This window comes from Camelus bactrianus, chromosome 31, assembly GCF_048773025.1.
Source record: "Camelus bactrianus isolate YW-2024 breed Bactrian camel chromosome 31, ASM4877302v1, whole genome shotgun sequence".
NCBI lineage: Eukaryota > Metazoa > Chordata > Mammalia > Artiodactyla > Camelidae > Camelus > Camelus bactrianus.
In genome coordinates, this window is record NC_133569.1 from 24859930 (window position 1) to 24867497 (window position 7568).

The 7568-nt window shown below is 47.5% G+C and overlaps 1 long non-coding RNA gene across 7 annotated transcripts; it reads right to left on the reverse strand.

Moving 5' to 3' along the window:
* Positions 1–682: 682 nt before the first annotated feature.
* On the reverse strand, positions 683–5578 carry LOC123615548 (uncharacterized). Of its 7 annotated transcripts, none has more exons than XR_012503460.1 (6): positions 5469–5578; positions 4383–5336; positions 3991–4175; positions 3762–3868; positions 1831–3283; positions 683–1525 (listed from the first exon to the last, which is right to left on the reverse strand). It is a non-coding gene; the product is annotated as an uncharacterized LOC123615548 (long non-coding RNA). The 7 variants fall into 7 exon arrangements; XR_012503459.1 differs by having other exon boundaries at positions 1831–2801; positions 3175–3283; positions 3991–5336; XR_006723202.2 differs by having other exon boundaries at positions 3991–4564.
* Between the last annotated feature and the right edge of the window lie 1990 nt (positions 5579–7568).

Below are 7568 nucleotides of genomic sequence, written 5' to 3' on the forward strand. Positions count from 1 at the left end.
GAGGGTGGGAGACCACGTCTTTCCAGCAGAGAGAAGAGCATTTGTGAAACGTCCCATCTCATCCACTGGATCTATGATTTTCAATACATTATTTTTCTTGAAATAGTCAGTTTATAATGTGTCAATTTCTGGTTACAGTGTAATGTTTCAGCCACACATGAACATACATATATTCCTTTTCATATCTTTTTTCATTATAGGTGACTACAAGATATTGAATATAGTTCCCTGAGCTGTACAGAAGAGACCTGTTGCTTATCTATTTTATATATACTAGTTAATATTTGCAAATTTCGAACTTCCAATTTATCCCTTCCCACCCCTCTCCCCCTGGTAACCATAGATCGTTTACTGTGTCTGTGAGTCTGTTTCTGTTTTGTAGACGAGTTCATTAGTGTCTTCTTTTTCCCTTTTATAGATTCCACGTGTAAGTGATATCATATGGTATTTTCTTTCTCTTTCTGGCTTATAATCTAAGCCCATCGTCTAATGACAGTGTTCCACTTTGCTTGTAGTGCAGGTATAATTCAGTATTTCTACTTATGAATTTTTACTTGTATTTGACTACCCTACTCTTTCTTTTCATCCCTTACAACCTTGCTGTCATTCATTTAATTTATGTGTATGCCATAATCACCCAATAAGTTGTTGCTGTTATTAATTTAAACAAGCATTTATTAGATCAATAGGAATACGTTAAACAGAAGATTTTATTTTACCGTCATTTTCCCAGAATTCTCTTCCTCTGTGTAGACCCAACTTTCTGACCTGTATCATTTTCCTTCCCTCTGAAGAACTTCTTTCAAACATTCCTAAAAGGCAGATCTACTGACAACCTATTATTTTAGTTTTTATTGGTCTTGGAAAGTCTTTATTTCTCACTCACTTTTGAAGGAAAATTTCACTCTATGTAGAATCCTAGGTTGATTTCTCTTTTCTTTCAATGGTTTAAATATTTTGCTCCATGTTTTCAGTAAGTTTTTTTTTTAAAGGGGACAGAACACTTTCTTAAAAGAGCATCTTCTTGGGGTGCCAAGCAGGTACAACCAAGGCGCTCTGGGGCTGTAAGAAGCAGAGCCGAGATACCATCCTGTTCAAGCTTTCTGTCAACTCTGACACGTCGCCTCCTCCCCCACCAGGCAGCCTCCACACAGGATAACCCATAGCAAGGAGGGTTCACGTGATGCGGACACAGGTCCGTGAGTTAAAGGCAGTCATTCCTGTTACTGACTCTCACGAGACGGACCACTGCAAAATGCGCAGAAAGAGCCTCCGGAGATGGTACAAAATGCCCTTTTGATGGGGGGCCGTATTTCCATGATAAGCCACATGCACAGCTACCGTGAGTCGGAGAGAGACTGCGTTGGCACGAAATAGGAAATCAAAGACTGCCGAATTATTCTCCTTAGGAAGATGAGAGTTTTAAAACGTATTTTTATTATTACTCCTGAGATGATGAGGACAGAGAAGTCAGGAATGGGAAAGAAAGATGACCTGTTCCTCTGGAGGCGGAAGTCCCAGCTGGCTGAAATGGCAAAGAGGCAATATTTTTTAAGGAGCACAGATGTCTAATATTTAGTTTTAGGTTGTTTGCTAAGCATGCGGATGCCAGCAGTGGTGGCTGCAGCCGGCTCAGACTGGGGCACAAAAGCCAATTGTCACATTGTCAAGAATTTCACAAGCTGGTTGTTGAACTTAGCAATTATTCAGGATTAAATCACAGAAACTCGCAATAAAGAAAACATATTGAAGGCAAAGGTAAGAGATACTCAAAACTTGCCACTTCCTAATTGTTTTGCCGGCACCGCACACCTGCGCACTTGAAGTCACCTGCCCGTATGGCGTGTGTCTGGTGGAGACACTGCGTAACACCGTGACGGTCACGCCGTCACACAGCGCACAGTGATCTCTTCCTGGCTGAGCCAGTGCTGTCAGGTTGGGAGCCGGAAGTGTTTACACCGCAGGATTAGGCAAATGCTTCCTACTGGGGCGTGTCTGTTTGGAGAGCAGGTTGTTAGGTTTCTATCAGAGCCCCAGCTGGTCAAGGGCACGTCTGCCTGAAAGCAGCCACTCAGAGTCCTTGCTCTACCACTAGCCAGCGGTGAGAGCTGAGCAATTACTTAGCCTTCTGCCTGGCTTTTCTCTTGTGGTTATTTTGAGAAGCAAGTGAATCAAAATGTAACTTAATCCATTATTGGTGTTTTGTCATTGTTACTTTTATTTACACAATCATATTAATGACATACGTATCCAGTACAAATGCCTGACATCTTCCTAAACCCTCAGAAACACACACCAACTCCTGGCTTCCCGCTGGTATCCATGTACCCTGTCTACATAGTTAAAGAATGAACAGCTGTTAGCTGGGGCACCTAACCCCTCTAACAAAGACAACATTCCCCTGCTTCTGTTGGCTGTGATGAGTAACGTTTTAAAACCCAAAGTGTCATGGAAACAGCTACTTACAGCCTCCCTCCCTTAAGTGACAACTGAGTGGCAGCCTTGTCTCTGCCTTTTCACCTTTCCCTCCTCTCTGCTGGTTGGATGTGGACACAATGGCAGGATCTTCAGCAGCCATTCTGAACTCTAAGGTAACTGACTGAGTGCAGGTTCCATGATGGAGCTGCAATATGGAACTTGCCTGGGTCCCTTCCAACGCCGTGGAGCAAGGTCTCCACACCAACCCTTTCTTGGGAAAGAAAACTGTGTGTCTACACTGTTGTTCCACCTCGGAGTGTGTTCCTTGAAACAGCGGACCTTGTGAAAAGCTCAGAATCTCATCCTTCTTCAAAGCTGCTGGTCTGTAGATTAATAAAATCTGCATTTAGCAAAGTCATTGGGTGATTTCTTTGCAAATTAAAGTTTGAGGAGTGCTGGGTTAGGCCATTTTATTTTGGCTATTCTGACTTTTGGCTGAGCCCATCCTAATGGCTTTTGCCCTTGTGGGATCAAATCCATGCAGAGCCACCAATGGGAGGGACAGTGGGTGTCCTTGGGCTCTCAGGATGAAAAGGAACAACAGAACATGGTGCGGTGAGGAAAATGTATGAGAGGCAGGGACCGAGAACCTGCCCCCCTAAAGCTCTTCTTGGGGAAAACAGGGAGTTAATGGCTTTTTCCAGAACTCGAAGAAGAGGACTGCAGTCTTGCCCATCAGGAGGTCCCAGGTGATACCTGAGTAATAGATTGAACATCTCACTCCTTTTTGGTCAACAAGCAGCTCCTCCAGGATCCTGGAGCTTGGAAATCTGATTCCAGGCATTGCACTATTGCATCGGGATCCCTGTTTTGAGGTTATCAGATCAGAGTAAATTCCTTGTTCACTTTTCCCTTCCCTCTCAAGTCTGCTGTGTGGGTTTTCTAAGGGATCTCTCACTTTCTGTCTGTAGTACAATTTAAATTAGTTATTCTCACCCCCACGGTTTTCATTTCTGCCTAGCCACACTTGGCGGCCCTCTCCATTGTCTTTCTGTCCCTTCCAGCCCCCTCAGAAATAATAAAGCTGCCATCCTGGCAGGTTGTCTCGTCTTCCCCACAGCTCTTTGCCGTCTCCATCCAGCCAATGTGCATGATTCACTTTTGAATCCAAGGCTTCACAAGACATAAAAGTCTGGGAAAGGAAAGCTCCATTGGTTCCTACTACTGCTAAAGCTAGCTTGGGAAGTGTTTTAAAACAGAGGCTTCATGATTATCTAGATATGGCGAGGCCAACAAATCGGGAGACAGTGATGACAGCCACTGAAAGACAGTGTGTTACTTACAGTTCTCAGGAGGAGGGAGCGTGCCCTGCAGGGCCACTGGGGGAAGCATCAGGGGCGGCCAGGAGGCAGAGGGAGAGGGCAAAACGTGGCCAGAGTCTGTGGAGTGACTTTCGTGGGAAGGAATTGGCGAGACAGAGAAAGCATCATTAGCTCGTTTGGGATTGGCTGGTTTGAATAATTTCATAGGGCTCTGGGATGTAGAGGCTGCCCCCCCAAAATTGTCTGGTACCTGGCCCTGGGGTGATCAGGGCAAAGAAATACAGGCCTGGAGTGTGGAAGCCTCAGAGAGAAGGAGTGGGCTGGATCAGCTACTTTGCATACAAATAGCACGCTCCTGGGTGGGCCATCTGCTATCTCCACGGATTAGCTCGTCCTAGGAAGAGCAGTGCCTCCTGGTCAGCAAGACTCCAGCCGCTGGAGGACCAAGAATACAGAAAATCAGAAGATATGGTAAATCCAGGAGGGCTGAGAGGAGGCAGTAATTTGGCCTCAAAGGAAGAAGATTTGGTTTAGAGAGAGACAGAGAAAATTCTAAGTCAAATAAAAGCCCAAAAGGCTGATCTTTGGGACAGATGACAGTGAGAGTGGGAAGGGCAGTTGAGGATGGGGGCTGTCAGCTGCCTGCTGAGAGCTGTGCCAGGACCCTTGGACCCAGGTGGTGATGACGAGAGAGGGCCACGCTGGAAGGTAGAGCTTGCTGAGCTTCTAAAGTAATCTCGGGATGGTCTCGCCCCAGAGTCAGGCTCCGTGACTCCGTGAGGGGTCCTCTTGCCTACAGCACCGTTAGGCTGGTTCTCTGACACCTGCAGCCGAAAGTTTGAAATCAGTATAATGAACACAGAGGGCTGGGGGACAATAAGGAATGGTTTGGACTCCCAGACATAGGAAACAAATTTTTGGTTACCAGGGGGACAGGGGCTGGGGAGGGATAAATTGGGAGTTTGGGATTTGTAGATACAAACTACTATATATAAAATAGATAAACTGTATAACTGTATAACACAGGAAACTATATTCCATACCTCGTAATAGCCTATAATGGAAAAGAAGATGAAAAGAAATATATGTATATTTGAATCACAATGCTGTACACCAGAAGTTAACACAACATTGTAAACCAAATATACTTCATTAAAAAAAAAAAAGAAAGCAACAATTTGGGACTGGTAAAATCTGACCCAAATATGAAACTAAATGATTAAGGGGAGAGCAATGATCATAATATTTTTAAAAGATTATGGCAGCAATAATGCATAAGAGGACTGGAGAGGAAACAGAACAAAGGAGAAAATATCAAAAAGAAATGAACAGGGTTGGATGAGGATCCAGACAGTGAAAATACAAAGGAACGGGGAAATCTGAGATTGCTTCAGAGCATGGCCCCTGAAGCTGGTGACACCGGGTAAGAAGGGAAGCTCTTCTGAGCCCCTGTGACCAGGACAGTGTAGGTGCCCCACGAAGAGGGTTGTCAGGATCCACAGTCAAGCAGAGGCGGCCCAAGTCCAGGTCTCCGGGCAGGTCCACAAGCTCGTGGTTGCCCATCACGCACCCCCAAAGGCCACGCAGGTCTCTCACCTGCGATAAAAAGAAAGGTGATATTTATGACCTTTGAGAATAAGCAAATGCCCCTTCTTGGAGCAAGGGGAAGGTGTACTGATGCTCTGGCTTTCCAGAGCGGGGACCACGTCATCTCATTTTTTACTTTACCATAGACATCCGTGCTCAGTGATTGTCGTTGTCTGACTCACAATTTAATATGAAGAAACCAAGGCTCAAAAAGTTGAAGTCTAGTCGGGGAGCCGGTGGCAAAGCGACTCAGTAGCTCTGGTCCGCGTTTTAAGGACAAGCGCACGTGATGTTTTAAGAGCATCACGTGGTTTTTTTTTTTAATCTGGTGTAAGATGCTTACCATTTTAATGGCCTCAAAGCACCTCCTGAATTAGCCAGCGACTCATTTTACTCCAGAATTTATTAATAGCGCTGATAACGATCACCAGGATGAAATATAGAACAGAACAGATAATCTCTATAAACACGGGGATTAACTTTTTTTTTTTTTATCTTCATGGCAGGATCTGGATCAAAAGCTTTCATGCATCTTGGGTCCTACATTTCAGAGAAGAGTTGGGGAAGAATACAGGGGGGAGCGCGTGGGAGTTTGCAGCCGACGGTGGGAGAGAGAGGACTGTTTATGGGCACGAACGGAGCGTCAGTTTATTTGTTCACCGCCTGCGGCTTCACAGACGGAGCGAGGAGCCAGCCCACGCAGGGTCAGTCAGGCCCAAGCAACACAAAGGCACCAGTCTCTTGGGGTTGAGGGTCCCCTGTCACCCGGGAAACACCACGGGGTTTTCTCGGCGTGGGTCTTTGTGGGGGAGGATGAGCGAGCTGGCATCCACTTCACCAAGGCAGCCCTCACCACGCGGCCTGTCTAGGCGAGCAGCTGCCTGGCTGGCCGAGACCAGGCAAAGCCCGTGGCCCCTCTCGCGGAGCGCGGCGCCTCGGGCCCGGGCGGGGGGCGCGCTGTTCGCCGTGCGCGCCTAGGAGCCCCTGCCCCGCCGCCGGCGGCCTCGGACAGACACACACAGGGCTCACCCAGAGGCGCCCCGCGGCCCGCGCCCTCGGAGCGCCCGCCGGCTCCGGCAGCCAGCGGGCGCCAGTTCAGACCGGGAGCAGCAGGCACTGAGCGAAAGCGGGAGGCAGAATACCCTTTGATAAGGAAATATAAGCCAAAGGCCTTAGTTCTGGCCGTTTTACCCATATGAATTCAGAGTGTGTACTTTAGATTTTGCAATGTGTGGCTCCGGACCTAGATTATTTTTAACTGAAGTACAGTCAGTTGCAATGTGTCAGTCTCTGGGGCGCAGCGCACTGTCCCCATCATGCACGTACACGTATATTCAGTTTCTTATTCTTTTTCACTAAAGGTTATTACGAGGTATCGTATACTGTTCCCTGTGCTGTACAGAAAGGGTTTGTTTTTATGCAGAGATTTTTAAATGTCAGCCAGCATACAGCTCTCTCAACTTGGCTTCAGCCATGCCTTGCACCCTGATTTTGGGGTGCTCTCATTCCTGAACCGCCCCCTCCCTGTCCATCCCCCAGGCTGCCCCAGACCCCCCAGCGACTCCAGCCGAACCACAGCACACGACGCTGCCTGATGCTTTTGGCCAGCAAGGCCGTACCAGAATCCTCTCAGACCACCGCAGGACCCTGTGTTTCCAGAATGCAGAGTTTTCTGTTGCATGACCCAGATGAGCCTCGCTGTCTCCTCCCGGCTTGTGGGTCAGCTCCTGCCCGGTTTACTGCGTCTCCGTGAGAGCTTAATTCCCAGGTGCCTGTTATCAGATGCACCAGTTTTAGCCCTGCGTTTTCTGGGTCAGCTGGATAATGGACCTGACTTACCGGCTGATCACTACTGCGTTGTTTTTGAGGGGCCATGATTAGTTTCCTGGGCCTGCCGTGATAAAGTACCACACACTGAGTGGCTTAAGACAGCAGGAATTTATTGTCTCACAGTACTGGAGGCCAGAAGTCTCAAATAAAACTGTCAGCAGGGCCACACTCCCTCTGAAGACGCTACGGGAGGGTCCTCTTGTCTCTTCCTGCTTCTGGTGGCTGCAGGTGTTCCTTGGTTTGTGACCGCATCGCTTCAGTCTCTGCCTGTCTTCACGTGGCCATCGTTCTCCTGTGTGCCTGTGCCTTCAGATCCTCTGTATATGTCTGTGTGTGCATGCATGTCTGTGTAGGTATGTGTACACGTCTCTGTGCGTCTGCGTGTATACATGTGTTTGTGTGTACATATAG